This window comes from Gorilla gorilla, chromosome 5 (genome assembly GCF_029281585.2).
Source record: "Gorilla gorilla gorilla isolate KB3781 chromosome 5, NHGRI_mGorGor1-v2.1_pri, whole genome shotgun sequence".
NCBI lineage: Eukaryota > Metazoa > Chordata > Mammalia > Primates > Hominidae > Gorilla > Gorilla gorilla.
The window spans coordinates 145,946,973-145,964,441 of record NC_073229.2 but is presented as its reverse complement, the minus strand read 5'-3'; the positions used below and the strand labels follow the sequence as shown (position 1 = coordinate 145,964,441).

At 37.6% G+C, this 17,469-nt stretch overlaps 1 long non-coding RNA gene across 4 annotated transcripts in view; it reads right to left on the bottom strand.

Annotated features, from left to right (window-relative positions):
- LOC115934999 (uncharacterized) overlaps nt 1–6,551 on the bottom strand; it is a 198,501-nt gene extending 191,950 nt beyond the window's left edge. For 2 of the 4 annotated variants that reach the window (XR_010134357.1, XR_010134356.1), the window contains exon 1: nt 6,265–6,497. This is a non-coding gene — a long non-coding RNA (uncharacterized lncRNA). Of the gene's footprint in view, nt 1–6,264 lie in introns of all 4 variants that reach the window. The other 2 variants (XR_008680735.2, XR_008680732.2) reach the window with 2 other exon arrangements.
- Nucleotides 6,552–17,469: the final 10,918 nt, after the last annotated feature.

Sequence of the window (17,469 nt, the reverse complement as noted above, 5' to 3'; positions counted from 1 at the left end):
AGCAAAATGTCCTAGGGGAGGTAACGCTCAGAAAGAGTCTTAGACACTTAATCTAATAGCTGTAGCTATTTCTCCCACCACGTCCTTGCTGATCCTTGCCTTTGAATAAATTCAACTTTATTCCTAGTAAATTAATCCCTACTAATTTAAGAAGCCCTTTCTTTCAATAATATTGATGATGACTCATTTTATTCTTTACAAATTAAATGGGAAGGGTACTATTGCAAACTGGGAACCAAAAGTTCAAAGAGTAGCTATCTTTATCTTTTTATCTGGATTTATTGTATTGAGATAGAGCACACACTATTCTTAGAGACCAATCTCCTTGATTGTGGCAGCCTCTGTCTCACTCAGGGGTTCTGAGGTACAAACCTGTGCTGCATGATGATCATCCTATTATGATTTGGTGCCCTAGGGCCAGTACATAGGCTCTTGCACTGTTTTGTTTTCGTTTGTTTGCTTGTAAGATATGACCTTTCATTTCCCTTCCAACAACCAGGTCCCTGGCTTACTCCACCGTGGTCTAGTCAAGTGAGACCCACCACTTGATTCCTTTGTATCTCTGGGATTGTGTATCTCTGGTTCTGCCCAGAGTTTTTAGGAAATAGAATAATGTCCTGTGCCTAGCCAAGCAGCAAAGCTTCCTACCTGATGCCAACAGTTTATCATGAAAAGATTCACCTATTCTGCCTTGCTAAACCTCTCTTTTCCCCTCTCACCTTTCAACATTGGTCAAGGGACAATTTCTTTCTCCCTAGTCTCCTTGTGCCTACTCTGTCTGCCGGTCTGGCCTTTTCCCTGTACTGTAAGGCCAGGATGCCCCCAGAATGTATCTGATGCAGGCTTGTGGGAGAGGCTAAGTTCAAGTGATTATGCTAGGAGCTCTGAAGCCAGGCTCCCTAGGTTCAAATTCAGATGTTCAACTAACTCATTGCAGAGGAATAAGTGAGTTATTTAATTTGCATGCCTATGGGATGGGAAGAGGAATATAATATATTGGGGTTCAAGTTTTGTATAAGCATTAAAATAATTAAAATGTGCAAAGTCCTTATACCAATATCTGGCATGAAATAAGTGCTCTGGAAATGTTATCCACTCTGTTATTACCTACAAGTTTTATCCTCCCTGAGATGCCTATCTCATTGTTAACAGTTTCAGTTCTGGGCCTGGGAACCAACAGGAAAAAAAAAATTGATGACATCTCTTTTGTTTTAACTAAAAAGAATTGTTTTGGGCAGAATGAAATGTAGTATAGTGGGAAGAGCCCAGTATATGATTCCAAATGACCTAGGTCAAAGTCACAGCTGTCCCTTCCTTGCTGTGTGATGCTGAGGAAGTTTATCTGTCTTGGCCCGTTTCCCTGTTTATGGAATGGAAATAATAATGACCCCTACCTCCCAGGATAGTTGTGTGGATTCAGCAAGGTAAAGGTTGCGAAAGCCCTTTCATAAATGGTATTATTCTAGCATCTGTTACTGTTGCCATTGTTATCTTTCACTTGTTTTATACCTCTAGAAACTATGTCATAATGCTTCCTGCAGAGTCAATGAAAGATAACCCCAGTTCAATATTCTAGGAACAAACTTGATCTATTATGACGGATAAGTTTCACAATTTGAATTAGCTGGCCCAATTCATTATGAGAAAAAAAAATCAGTGTGAAAAGCTAAATACATCACTAATACATTATCTTTTAAATGTAAAAAACAGGCACCACATAGCCCACAAACACAAATTTCATTTTCTCTTTCCATTTCTCACTTTCAGTTTTTTCTTCATCAGTTAGCAGAATCAAGAGGACAGAGCAATTCAGAAAAACCAAGATGTTCTTGGAATATGTGTTGACTATATCCTTTAATGATTATAATCATCTTGCGGAGCAGGAGACATAGTATTATATCTTTTTGTAGATAAGAAACAGGAGAGTAGGGAATTTTCATCAAGATTATCTGGCTAATGGCCGGGCGCGTTGGCTCACGCCTGTAATCCCAGCACTTTGGGAGGCCGAGGTGGGCAGATCACAAGGTCAGGAGTTCAAGACCAACCTGACCAACATGGTAAAACCCCGTCTCTACTAAAAATGCAAAAATTAGCCAGGTGTGGTGGCGTGCACCTGTAATCCCAGCTACTTGGGAGCCTGGGGCAGGAGAATCGCTTGAACCCGGGAGCCGGAGGCTGCAGTGAGCCGAGATCATGCCATTGCACTCCAGCCTGGGTGACAGAATGAGACTTTGTCTCAAAAAAAAAAAAAAAGATTATCGGGCTAATTAGTGTTGAACTGAAGGTTAGAATATAGGTGGCAGGACTCTTACCCCATACTAAGAAGCAGCTCAAGATTTTTTTCTTCATAAAAATTGAGAAGAATGTATATGTATTATCCCAGATCTTTGCAATGCAATAAATAGAACACAGTCAGTGAATGTGTTTGTGTTATTTGCAGGGGAGGAGATAAAATTTTAGAGGAAGGAAAATTTTATGTAAATACCTGACCAACCTGACCAGATACAGTCTTCATCCCCCTGTAATGGAATATATTGCAATGCATTCAAGCATTTTTCCAAGTTCACTAAAATACCTTCCCCAGCTAGATCTATACCTGGAATGAATACCTTTGTCCTCTCATGCCCTGAGTCATTTTTCTCAGATGAACCTCTGAAACTTAATCAATACGGGGTAGCAGAAACGAGAATCATGACAGTTCTTTAATATGAGTCATCCATGAATGAGCCATAGTATAATGCGAACAGCCCAGAATCTGATTCCAAATGACCTAGGTTAAAGACATAAGCACTGTGTTCATTCATCTGTTTAATGCCCTTTTAGTATGAGTTTCATGTATTTCCTGAGATGCTCCCATTAGAGTCTAATGAGAGAGAGACTTTCAAGCAGCAGGACTGTTTAGAACAGTCAGGAAAAGCAGCCTGAATAAAATAAGACTATGTAAGAACCCCAAATGTAGATGGCAACTTTCAAGAGGCCATAATAGCTGAAAGGAAAGAGTATAGTTATTATTACGGCCCTTTTTATTTCCTAACACAACCCACTAAAGATGTACTCCCTTTACATTCCTCCTGCCATTAACTCCTCAAAGTCTAAGTGGATTATTTCCTGGGGGGAAAAAGATACTTTAACAATTGCAGATTTTATTTCTAAATAAATTATTTTTAATATCAAAATGTTACTAACTTGTCTTTATCAAACCTAAGTATTTTTATGTATGTGGCAAACTTTAATTTCCAAATGCTAAATAATACCTATAAGTTCTGTGCCTGCTCTCATTCTTTTTCATAGAAATGAAATTAAAAAATTGCACATGTAGATAAATATTCTTTTGCCAGTCTATGAAGTATTGAGTCATCAAAGACTCATAACTGTATTACAGATGCAATTATCAAACTATGTTTCTCTTACCAATTTACTGAATGATGTATTCATCCAACACATTCTTGTTCAAAGTTTTGTCTAACCTTTATGTTAGTTTCCCTTTTATACATAGAGTTTTTAAACAACCAAACTATTAAAGGTTGATTAGCTCTGTACCTGAATATTCATATACAAGAGCAATGGCAAATGATAGTTTCTTACGTCAAAAAAAAAAAAAAAACTCATCAAGGACTCTAGAGCCAGGCCATTAGGATTCAAAGTCAGACTCTGACACTTACTAGCTATGTCACTTTGGTTAAGCTTCCGAAACTGCACCTCAATTTCCATAATTATAAACTGAGGGTAATAATAATACTATCTTATTATTATACAGAACAAATAAGCCAATATTTGGAAACCATTTTGAAAAATTCTTGACACATTCCAAGTCTTATAAGTCCTAAATAACATACATATAAATAAATTATATACACATGTATGAATACATATAACTCATTTTTATGTATGTATGCAAATATATGAATAAAGAAGACATCAAGTTTCTCAAAATGTCTCTCTGAAGTTCAAACATTCATAAACCTACAGATTTATAATTCTTAGTCTCTTTTGAAATTTGATCTTTCAAAAACTAATTACATAATACATTGAAAATTCCTGTTTGTTCGTATTTATTGTTAAACATTGAAATTTCAACTTAATTTTTACTACTAAAATATAAAAGGAGTGTAAATATTATCCTTAAGAAAACTTGTATTAGACAAAACCTATATCAAAGAAGACAACCTTTAGCTAAGTTTTTAAAAAATTAGTGAAGTAACCATCGTCAATGTGGCTTAATGTACAAAATATTGAAATGAGTTCCTGCAAGTTTCATATCTTTTTTATGGTACCTGTTGATCCAATGTGAAGCTAATTTCAGGTTTTCTCTCACCTTCTAAATCTATTCAGTCATTGACACTTATTGACCTTGCATCTGAAAGGTTTGAACCTATCACTTGTCCTCTAGTTCTTCTGACACTGTCGTAGTTGAGATTCTGCTCATTTCTCACATGAACTATTTCTATAACATATTCCCTCTAATCCATGCTCCATATGCTCACAATTCACCTTTTTGATACACTGATCATGTTATTTAAAAAATTTCAATGTCTCTAAAGTACAAAATTTGAAAGTGGCTGCATAGTGAACAAAGTCACCCAAAAGCCAGCTCTAACTTACCTTTTCCTCATTGTTTTATGCCACTTTCTTCTCCTTCACGTCCCTCTCCAACCCATTAGTAGATGAAACTTGTGACCATTCCTTGAATGAGCTATGCAGCTTTTAATACCTCCATAGCTTTCATTCATGTTATTTCTTCTGTTTTTGATGCCCTCAATTTCTGATGTCTTCTTACTCTCAGTTTAGAAGATTCTCGGTTGAACTAAGCCTTTAGAGATAACTGTTTCTCTAAAGACTTCCCTTAAATCCCTTCTCAATTCCCATACCACTTTTCACATGGATTTATTATAAAAATTTATACTGTATAATTGATCATTTATATAGATGTGTGTGTGTGTGTGTGTGTGTGTGTATATATATATATATATATATATAATCTTATGTATATAATCTTCCCCCACTCCTTGTAAGTTTGCAGAGCCAGGCATATCATAAAAATATTGTAACCCTAGGGCTCATACTGGCCTGGGTTGTGGTAGAAGTTTAGTCAGCATGTATGTGTGTGTGCTTGTGTGTCTCTGTGTGTTTTAATAAAGAAAATGCCACTTTTAGCTCTAAAGCTAACTGGCTGAATCTCTCTAGATGAGTCTATTAGTTTCTCTTTATTCTTTAAAATGATTATGTAGGAGATTATGTAGGAGATTATGTAGATTATGTAGGAGGCCCCTTTCTGACTCTAGAATTTTATAGTTTTATAAAAGTAAAATAAAAAATAATTGTAAACATACTTATAATAAAAATACTCTCTCAGGTTTAAAAGTGCAAATGTCCTTAGATACAGATAAACAAGTATTAACATCTTTCTAGCCACTTACCTAACCAAGCTATCACTAAGTGGAGATCTCTCCTTCATTATACTTAAAACAATTTTTTGAAACCCTTTCATGAACTTGTTAATAAATGTGCTAAAAGGAAGGAAAAGAAGGACTATCCTGGAAAGAGGAGAGACTGAGAGCATGGAGATCAACTCTAGTACCACTTTAAATTTTCATTTGTAGGATGATTGGAGTTTTATTAGGGTACAAGTTGCACTTTGAAGGGGCCTTCTAGGGATATTAGGCTTTAAAATTTTACAGAAGGCAAACATTAATTAAATGGGATATCAGGAAAACTGATTACTAAAACACCTTGGCTTTGCAACTTTCTTCTTTCTAAAGAGGCTACAGGTAAAAAAAAAAAATGCATAACTTTTTTGTTTGTCTTAAACTAAAGATAGAAAATAAATTGTAAGGAGTTATAAATGTCCCTGATAAGACTCAGTGAAGTTTCCATTAGATTTTCCAAGATAGGATTGTTAAGATAAGATTCATAATAACAACAACAAAAAGATTTTTGCCAAACCACAATGACATTTTAGATGCAGAAATTTTTTAAAATCTTATTTTGTAATCAGATCCAAAAAATTATAAATGATAGTTCAATTCGACACAGTATTGTTAGCTATTATTGTTATCCTCAACCAAATATAACATAGCCTAATGCTGTGAAACAAAGCTAAGTTTAAGGGCATTTCTTTATATTCTTTTCTTATCTTCAAAGCATTACACTAATTACACTGAAGAATACGAAAAAACTGGAGACAAGGTCTTTGACTGTCCGAGGAAGACAAGAGTAACACACAGACAACAAATAGACAGCATAAGCAAGGCCAAAATAACATACCTCCATAACATACTCCATAAGTGCCAGGGAATACAAAGCTGAGAGCTGATCTCATAGAAGAGAATTTGGTTTGGAAGGCATCTAGGAGCCGCTAGCAAGGTCTTAGAGGAAGGAAACCTCGGGTCATGCAGCTGAGGAATGAGGGCCTTCCAGGCAGAACAGCAACCTTAGCAAAACATATCCCAAAGTAGTGTTGGACCAGATGTGTGCAGAAGCTGGGAGTAGCTTGATTCAAGTGAAGAGACTCTGAGATGTGACTTGGAAAGAGAGAACTGGCAGGGATTCACTTGGAAACATCCTTGGATAATATTAACATTTAGCCCTAGCAGGGAAGGAGAGCCAGAGTTGATACTAAACTTCTCATTTCTGCACTCCCATAATCGGAAATGTATTATGAGTTCCCTAGGGGATATTACTGCAAATTTCCATTCAGTTTAGTCTTCAAAGTTCTCTAGGAGTCTGAATATTTATTCTTGCATTTCAGACCCTTCGTGGTTCCAACTTACTGTTCCAGTCCAATGCCCTGCTTCTCTCCCATATAAAATTCCTACACAGCCATATTGAAATTGGGTATAGGTGAGGACATTTATTTGGTTTTATTTTGGGTAGGGGGAGGTTCAGGGGTTTTGGGCCGGGAGATTCGCACAAAGGAGAATGATTTTAAGTATTTCCATCATTGCTACCTATTTTCAATTCTCCCTCAAATAAATATCTTCCTCACTCCTATCATTTTGTATCCACTCCATCCTTCATAGTCCAGCTGGAGTTCTGCAGTTTTCATGAAGCCTTCCCAATATCCCAACTACCCATGGTAGTTTCTCCTCTGCACACTTTTATGCTGTGCATATTGCTTGTAACACCCATTTAGTACTGAATTGCTGACTTTCATATCGTTATCTTTATGTATACAGTTTATGTGTATAGTTGTATGTATACTCATAAATAGATAATAAACAACTAGAGGAGAGAGATTTCTTTTATATTTTTCATTTCCTACAATGACTTGTAGATATTAAGTGTCCAATGAAAATTAATATATTGACTTTTTAGAAAATAGGAAAATGGGACTCTTTTAGTGTTAAGCTCCTAATATATTTTTATTCCACATAAATAAGTTGAATGAATAAATGATAACAATGAAGTGAAAGAAGCACAGTCTCTGTAATCAGACAGACCTAGGTTCAAATACGGCCCTTCCCACTACAAGTTTCGTGACGACCTTGGGGATATTCTCAACCTCTCTAAGCTGTATTTTCCTCCACTGCCAATGAGGTAATAAATACGTAAATTGCAATACTGTTGCAAGATAGCACACAGAAATCATACGTATACAGTGAATGTTCTCTGTTATTAAAGTTTTTCATTCAAATTTTCCCCATTAACATTGCATGTTTATCCTTCAATGGAAAAATCTGCCCTCTGACCCGAATAGATACCTTGTTCATTTTGGCCATTTAAAATATTTCTACATTACTGAGAATAAATACCTTATTGTTTCTCTAGAAAATGATGTCTCCCCATTCTTCCTTCAAGATGTCCCTGTTCTTTTAAGATTCATAAGATTAACCACTCACTATCCACTTACTTAGATACTGTTTCCTACTGCTAAAATAAATTAAAATGGAGATCAGGCCTGAAGAATTACTGCACAGACAAAGCCAGTAAGGCCTCATATGTAATTCAAACCTTGGATGATTTTTAAGCATAGGCATACTTAACTTGAGCTATTAATATTTCTCATAAATGCCTACATTAAAGGAAAAATGAACTTAAGGTCAACCAATCAGAAACAGCCAAAAAACTTATAAGTGTATAACTAGGGACTTTCCAATAGGGTAGACCAAATAAGGCAACTGTGTAACTGTAATCACTGTAATCAATCTTTGTTCGGTTTTTTTCTTTTTACTTCTGTGTTTGTTCTATAAAAGCCTCCCTCTTGCATTTCCTCAGTGGAGCTCCAGAACCACTTCTGGTTTGGAACTGCCCAATTTATGAATCAATGTTTGCTCAAATAAACTGTTTATATTTGTATGTGTTTCTCAGTTTCTTTTTAACACTATTTATATCCAGGCCATTTTCCCTTATTTCCTTAAAACCTGAACACCTGGCTGCTTTTCTTCCTCCCCACTACCATTACTATTATCATTCTGGAAACCCAACACCTGAGCATACCAGGTCTGTTTCTGACCCAGATGAGTGAATGGTATATACATTAGACTTTGGCACATACTATATCCAAAACACTGATCCCAAACAACTTACTCTGACCATGCCACCACTTCTTAAGATTCCAGTTGAACTATTTTAGATCTCCCGTTGCAACAGTTATCTAGTTCCACTTGCATTCCAAACTACTGACTCCACCAACTGCCCCCGTGTGCCCTCCTCACTTTTTCCCTAACCCAACACAGATTTCAGACTTCATCCCTGAGATTACTCATTTGCAAACACTCTTAATTCTCTTACCCTTCTAGCCTTGTATTGTACCCTTTTGCAATACCCCAATTCAAACTAAATCTTATTCATCACCTACCAGAGCAGTTGAATGCGGCTAAAGAATAATATACATTCATGCTGAAGTTTCACTTTAATTGCCCTTCTTTCTCCTTCTTGCTTGTTCACCTAATGGTATTCATTTCTATTCCAGCATTCTAATTCAGGCCTGGCATTACCTTGTTTCTGCTCACCTGTGTCTCTAATGTTCTGTCTTCCTTCAATTCATTTTGCATGCCGGCTTCCATTAAATTTTTTTAATTTAACAGAAGTTAATTGAATAGTGAATGATTCTCTGCTTGGGCAGTCCCCAGAACCAGAATAGTTCAGGGTGACTCCAGGGTTGTCACGTGTTGTAGAACATTTATGAACAGAAAAAGGAAAGTGACCTGTGATGTACTGAAACAGCTAGATTTGTTACAGCTGTTTCTGTATTTGCCATATTTGGGTGTTTGCCTTATTTGAACCTGGTTTGAAGAGTTGGTGGCCTGTAATTGGCTGAGACTTGGCTACTACTGTTTATCTTTCTGTTTCAACTTTTTATTTTAGGTTCAAGGGTATGTGTGCAGGTTTGTTACATGAGTAAATTGTGTGTTTCTGGGGTTTTGTGTACAATTGATTTTATCACCTAGGTTGTGAGCATAGTATCCAATAGGTAATTTTTCAACCCTCACTTTCCCTCCTCCCTCCCTCCTCAAGTAGGCCCTGGGGTCTATTGTTCCCACCTTTGTGTCCATGTGTACTCAATGTTTAGTTCCCACTTGTAAGTGAGAACATTCAGTATTTGGTCTTCTGTTCCTGTATTAATTCACTTAAGATATTGGCCTCTGTCTCTATCCATGTTGCTGCAAAGGACATGATTTTGGTTTTTTTTAAATGGTTGCATAGTACTCTAGTGTGCATGTATGACATTTTCTTTATCCAGTCCAACATTGATGGATATCTAGATTGATTTTATGTCTTTGCTATTATGAATAGTGCTGTGATGAACATACAAGTTCATGTGCTTTTTTGATAAAATGATTTATATTCCTTTGGGTATATAGCCAGTAATGGGATTGCTGGGTGGTATGATAGTTCTGTTTTAGGTTCTTTCAGAACTCTACAAACTGCTTTTTAAAACAACTTTATCACTTTCTCATCATCACTGAAAATGTCTTTATATCTACCAACTTTTACAATTTTCAAAGTGATTTTTCTTGCATTTTTAAATTCACTTGAACAGGTAACTTGCCAACACAAAAATCTTTAAAACATTCTTGCAGCCTAAAAGTATTTCACATGAAAGTCAAAACCTTATATAATATCTTGTCAATCAACATTTTAAATTTTAGTTTAGATGTCATCTACTGTAGATCAACAGTGATATCTCTCCGGAGCTTCTGAAGTGTATTATGTTTACACACTCAAATAACTGTCACATATTACATTACCTTGTATATATACTTTCCTCTGCTACTAAATTATAATTTCCTAGATGGCAGGAACCATATTTGATGTATAGTTGTATCTCTCAGAGCAGCTAACAGAATAATATAACTATACCAGTGATCAGTGTATATCTGTGCTATGATTTTCTTCTTTACATTTTTATTATCAAATTTAAAATATTTGCATTAGAATGTATGACTTAAAAGTATTGTTAAAAATATTTGTTTGGAGTTATCTTCCAACTTGGTGGTTTAGATTATGGCGACTCTAACACCTAGTCTTAGGGGACTGTCTATCACAGGATCAAGCAGGCAAGCTCTGGAGCAAAACTCCCTAGGTTCAAAATATTTACTCCTCCAATTCCTGACTTTGTACCTTGGGCAAGACAGTGAACATCTTTTTTGTGTCATTTTTTCATTATTATTAACAAGGAGAAAATAATTAGCAACCACTTCATGATTTGCACCTTAGGCTCTTACTCTAGATGCAAATGTTGGAGCTCAGTGTTATTGCCGGGAAGGTACTAGATAAGCACAAATGATTAACCAGCTCTTCATCCTCACTTTAAGGCTGACAGTTTTAAGAGTACACTATTACATACTCACAGTAGCCATAATTCAAATTAAGCTCCTTAAAATTAAATTTATCCCCTTGAGAGTGCTCAACTATAAGCACAACTATAAGCAGAGATAAGATGAAATAATTATTTTTATTATATTTTAAGATCTGGGATACATGTGCAGAAAGTGCATGTTTGTTACATAGGTAAATACGTGCTGTGGAAGTTTGCTGCACCCATCAACTCGTCATCTACATTAGGTATTTCTCCTAATGCTATCCCTCCCCTTGCTCCCCACCCCCCGATAGGCCCCAGTGTGTGATGTTCCCCTCCCTGTGCCCGTATGTTCTCATTGTTCCACTCCCACTTATGAGTAAGAACATGTGGTGTTTGGTTTTCTGTTGGTGTTGGTTTTCTGTTTCTGTGTTAGTTTGCTGAGAATGATTTAATGGTTAATATGATTTAAGGTTAATTAATATTGCTATGTGTGAATTTGATCCTGTCATTATGATATTAGCTGGTTATTTTGCCCATTAGTAGATGCGGTATCTTCATAGCATCAATAGTCTCTACAATTTGGTATGTTTTTGAAGTGGCTGGTACCGGTTTTTCCTTTCCATATTTAGTGCTTCCTTCAGGAGCTATTGTAAGGCAGGCCTGGTGGTGACAAAAATCTCTCCGCATTTGCTTGTCTTCTAAAGGCTTTTATTTCTCCTTCACTTATGAAGCTTAGTTTGGCTGGATATAAAATTTTGGGCTGAAAATTCTTTTCTTAAAAATGTTGAAGATTGGCCTTCACTCTCTTTTGGCTTGTGGGGTTTCTGCAGAGAGATCCGCTGTTAGTCTGATGAGCTTCCCTTTGTGGGTAACTCGACCTTTCTCTCTGGCTGCTCTTAACATTTTTTCCTTCATTTCAACCTTGGTGAATCTGATGATATGTGTCTTGGGATTGCTTTTCTTGAGGAGTATCTTTGTATGTTCTCTGTATTTCCTGAATTTGAATGTTGGCCTGCCTTGTTAGGTTGGGGAAGTTCTCCTGGATAATATCCTGAAGAGTGTTTTCCAACTTGGTTCCATTCTCCCTGTCACTTTCAGGTACACCAATCAAATGTAGGTTTCGTCTTTTCACATAGTCCCATATTTCTTGGAGGCTTTGTTCATTCCTTTTCATTCTTTTTTTTTTCTCATCTTGTCTTCACGCTTTATTTCATTAAGTTGATCTTCAATCTCTGATATTCTTTCTTCCACCTGATCAATTCAGATATTGATACTTGTGTATGCTTCATGAAGTTCTCGTGCTGTGATTTTCAGCTCCATCAGGTCATTTATGTTCTTCTCTAAACTGGTTATTCTAGTTAACAATTCCTCTGACCCTTTTCCAAGGTTCTTAGCTTCCTTGCATTGGATTAGAACATGCTCCTTTAGCTTGGCAGAGTTTGTTATTACCCACCTTCTGAAGCCTACTTCTGTCAATTCATCGAACTCATTCTCCATCCAGTTTTGTTCCCTTGCTGGTGAGAAGTTGTGATCCTTTGGAGGAGAAGAGGCATCTTGGTTTTTGAAATTTTCAGGCTTTTTGCGCTGGTTTTTCCTCATCTTTGTGGATTTATCTACCTTTGGTCTTTGATGTTGTTAACCTTCAGATGGGGTTTCTGTGTGGACAATCTTTTTGTTGATGTTGATGCTACTCCTTTCTGTTTGTTAGTTTTCCTTCTAACAGTCAGGCCCCTCTGTTGCAGGTCTGCTAGAGTTTGCTGGAGATCCACTCCAGACAGTTTGCCTGGGTATCACCAGCGGACGCTGCAGAACAGCAAAGATTGCTGCCTGTTCCTTCCTCTGGAAGCTTCATCTTAGAGGGGCACCTGCCAGATGCTAGCTGGAGCTCTTTTGTATGAGGTGTCTGTCAACCCCTACTGGGAGGTATCTCTCAGTCAGGAGGCATGGGGGTCAGGGACCCACTTGAGGAGGCAGTCTGTCCCTTAACAGAGCTCCAGCACTGTGCTGGGAGATCTGCTGCTCTCTTCAGAGCCTGTAGGCAGGAATGTTTAAGTCTGCTGAAGCTGCCTCCATAGCCGCCCCTTCCCCCAGGTGCTCTGTCCCAGGGGGAATGGGAGTTTTATCTATAAGCCCCTGACTGGGGTTGCTGCTTTTCTTTCAGGGATGCCCTTGCCAGAAAGGAGGAACTAGAGAGGCAGTCTGGCTACAGCGGCTTTGCTGAGCTGTAATGGGCCCTGCCCAGTTCAAACTTCCCAGCAGCTTTGTTTAGGCTGTGAGGGGAAAACCGCCTACTCAAGCCTCGGTAATGTCTGACGCCCCTCCCTCCACCAAGCTGGAGCTCTCACGTGGACTTCAGACTGCTGTGCTGGCAAGGAGAATTTCAAGCCAGTGGATCTTAACTTGCTGGGTTCCATGGGGGTGGGATCTGCTGAGCATTGGCTTCCTGGTTTCACCCCCTTTCCAGGGGAGTGAACTGTCTGTCTTGCTGGCATTCCAGGTGCCACTGGGGTATGAAAAAAAAAAGCTCCTGAAGTTTGTTCAGTGTCTGCCCAAATGGCCACCCAGTTTTGTGCTTGAAACCCAGGGCCCTGGTGGCATAGGCACCAAAGGGAATCTCCTAGTCTGCAAGTTACAAAGACCGTGGGAAAAGCGTAGTATCTGGGCTGGGATGCACCATTCCTCACGGCACAGTCCCTCCAGGGTTCCCTTGGCTAGGGGAGGGAGTTCCCCAACCCCTTGCACTTCCTGGGTGAGGCGACGCCCCAATCTGCTTCAGCTTGCCCTCCGTAGGCTGCACCGGCTGTCTAACCAGTCCCAGTGAGATGAGCCGGGTACCTCAGCTGGAAATGCAGACATCACCCACTTTCTATGTTCATCTCGCTGGGAGCTGCAGACTGGAGCTGTTCCTTTTTGGCCATCTTGCCAGCCACTGAGATAATATTTTTAATGTTAGCATTTCTTAGTGGTGATTTAGAAACTTGACACAAAGATTCAACTTCTTCCCCAGGAAACAGATTAATGGATAAGTCTCTAAGGATTAAAAGCAATTAACACCAAAAAACAAATGGCTGGAAAATGATCATCCTAATCCATCAGGTTTTTAAATGGCTTCAGAAGCTTTTGTCAAGATTCCCAAGGCAAAGACCAGTCCTTCAGTGTTTACCATCAGTAAACCATATATCCATTTTTTTTAACCGTTAAAAGAATTTAAAATTTTTTTGTTTTAATAGTAATAAATTATTCAGTAAAACTCACATGACTAGATGCTTTACAATAATTGCTCCCAGTTTAGATTTTTAGGTTGCCTTTATGGAATTAATACCAATAAGCTACATGGACGTGTTCCTTTCACAGAGCTGCTATTTGGAAAACTGAGAAAATTCACATTGTTTTTCCTTCTGATTCTAGAGTAATACTAAAGTATCTGCTTTTGTTAATGTGTCCCTCAGCCAACCAGAAGGGAGAATATTTCAGCCTCCTACGCTGAGGTTATATAGCCTCTAAGTGAGGGGCATGGTTAGACTGACCTCAAACTAAACAAAACTATAACAGGTTTTAAGAGAAAAAGGAAGTGGAATATGCTGTGTACCATTTCAGTCTAGAAACAAAAATAAGGAAGTGGGATGGCCCAGAAAAGAAATTCCCAAACATTTTTTGGCAATGCAGCACCTTTTTGTTATTTGATTATGTGATAAATTTTTTCCTGTCTCTACCAGCTCCTTTCTCATGTCCTAGGGGGAAAAAATGTATAGTAAAATATATAATAAATTTGACATTTAGATTCAACCAAAACTATTTTGGTCTGAAAAACTGTATGAATTTTGAATAGTAATTGAAAATGCCTTTGGATGTTGTAAAGCCAAGACCAGAAATTAATATTCAATAATCAGAGATTTATGGTGGAAATATTTTTGAGCTGGTGTTTACTTCACTGAAAAGAAAGTGAAATTGTATCTCCCTGTCTTTCTACCTGTTCTTCCCTTCCTTCCTTCCCAATTCTTAATGTAAATACCAATTCCTTCTTCAAATAAAAAGCCAGGCCACAGTCATGTGAGAATCTCTTAGTGGCCCATCCTTTGAGTAAGTGCTGGTTAAGGTTAAGGCCATAGCACTTTTAGGGGCTGTATTAGTCCATTCTCACACTGCTATAAAGAAATACTTAAAACTGGGTAATGTATAAAGAAAGGAGGTTTAATTGGCTCACAGTTCCATTGGCTGTACAAGAAGCATGGCTGGGGAGGCCTCAGGAAACTTTCAATCATGGCAGAAGGTGAAGGGGAAGCAAGCATGTCTTACATGGCCGGAGCAGGAGAAAGAGAGAGAAGGGGGAGGTGCCACACACTTTTAAACAGCCAGATCTCATGAGAACTCACTCATCATGATGAGAACAGCAAGGAAGAAATCTGCACCCATGATCCCATCACCTCCCACCAGACCCCTTCTCCAACATTGGGGATTATAATTCGACATGAAATTTGGGTGGGGACACAAATCCAAACCATATCAGGCTGATGGGGTCAGTAAAGCACTTGGTAAGTATACACAGTGGCTCAGCATCTATGATGCCCTTTAAATAATAGAAATACATATATGGTATATCCATATTCCTATATAAAGATTAAGCCATATCATCCACAATTGCAAAAACAGTGTAGATCTATTCTGAAGTGTACTGATGTCTTTTTGTGTCTACAAATATCATTATTAACAAAAATTTTATATTTGTATATAAGGTCATTTATGCCCTAGAAGATTTCATACCCACTATGCTTAGAAAGAAAGAAATATACATAAGAAGAGAAATAGCAACACAAAGTGAGGTAGGATATTGACTCCTAACAGCATGTGATGCAGGAATTAAAGCGAGCACTAATAGCTGGGTTGTAATATTTACAAATGATAGGTTCCTGTACGTGTGTGTGTGTGTGTGTATGTGTATAAAATATATATATTATATGTATGAATAAAATGTATGTATAATATATATAGTGTATTTTACGTCCATTCCAATTAGCAAGCTTTTATTAAGTGGCTAAGTCGAATGTTGCGTGTACTTTGGCGGCACCAAAGGAAGGAGGGCTGGTGGAGCTCTGGCTCCTGGTTAATCTCTCCCAGCACCTTCTGGATTCACATTAAAGGAACACACAATCAAAGTATAAAAACAGTGTGTTTTGCTGTGCTATCATTGCTGAATAGAGGTTCGTTTTCAGGCAGGTCTCGGAACTAAACCACTTGTTTAGAAACTCTGTAGTTTGTATCCCTGGGCCCAAGATGCACGAAGATGAAGAAGACATGATCTTCCTTCAAGGAATTTGTTTTGAATTTTCCTGTCAACACATACATGGGGATTTAGTTCGTTGCTCATAGGGAAAACATCATGTCAGGGGATAGTCTCTAAGAATTGTATACAATTTCTGTAATGAGAACACATCACTGAGACAAATAATAATAATAATAACTCAGCACAATGGGTCTCTTGAACACATGCACATGGTCTCAGGAGCTCAGTTGTACATAAACTGTATGAAGACGTTAAGCCTCACCTTTATCATGCCTTGGTTCTCAGAACCAAAGTGATCTTGATTTCAAGGTCACTTTCTATTCATTCAGCAACATTGCACTTTAGAATAATTTATTATTAGATGAGAATGTCTCAATTTCTTGCTCTCAATAGGTACTGAAGTTGTTAGAATCATCCATTATTTGCCATTTAAGCTTCCTCATATAAATCCACACAGCAAAATGCAGTTTGTTTATTTCTTGTAATCGATTGTCTGTGTCATCTCCAGAAATGAACAATTAATATTATTGAGGTCTCAGGCTCAGGTTTGTGTATCCTTAACTGTGTGCATGTATCATATTCTTTAGTAAATATGCTTTCAAAAATATCATGGCTAGTCTGTCAAGAGTCTACTCCAAAAGATCACTGAGCATCACTCTGATGCTCCTTAAGATCCACTTTATCCTAGACCAGCCCAGGCAGAGCTGCCACTCATTACCCCTGTTCACTCCATCCCTAGAAAACTCATTTAACTTGCAAATTCAAAATAAATACTTGCAAACTAGATAGATACTATTATGGGCTTCAAAAAAGATTATTACATTTTTATTAATCCAAAATCTTTTGTACACCTGCTTAGTCTTCTGCCTTAAAATCTCTCTAAAAAACAAATGGGCCTAATTCTTCCCTCAGATCTAACTAAAGCCAGCACAGCACAAATTCCAGTTGCCATTGGAAAGGATTTAAATGGAGATGGCCCTTTACTCAGTCTTTCTTTGTGGATCATACCACAAAAATCTTCCAGGGCCAAATTTAAAACACATTTGTTTTAGACTCTGCCAAGTTGGGTATTATTTTGCAATTTTAGCGCTTTTTTTTTTTATTTCTCTGTAAAAGTGTTTTTCTGTCTTCACCCTTTTACTTCTTTCTGTCTCTAATATCTATTTTCAGCAAAGACAGTGAAAAAGGATAGGAAATTCAAAGTGGTTCTGCTTTTGTTTCAAAATATTACAGCTATTTCTATAAAAACCATTCAAAAGCTTCCAACATTATTACCCATCTTACCCCATTGTTATGGGCACAATAATATTGTTTATAGAATTATTAAAAGTATCCTAAGAAGTGAATCATGTAATAGTAGTTGGTTGGAACTATGTATCCCTATCTGTAGCAATTTTAATAACTTTGCACTTGCTAACCTGGCACTACCCAAAATCTGTCATAA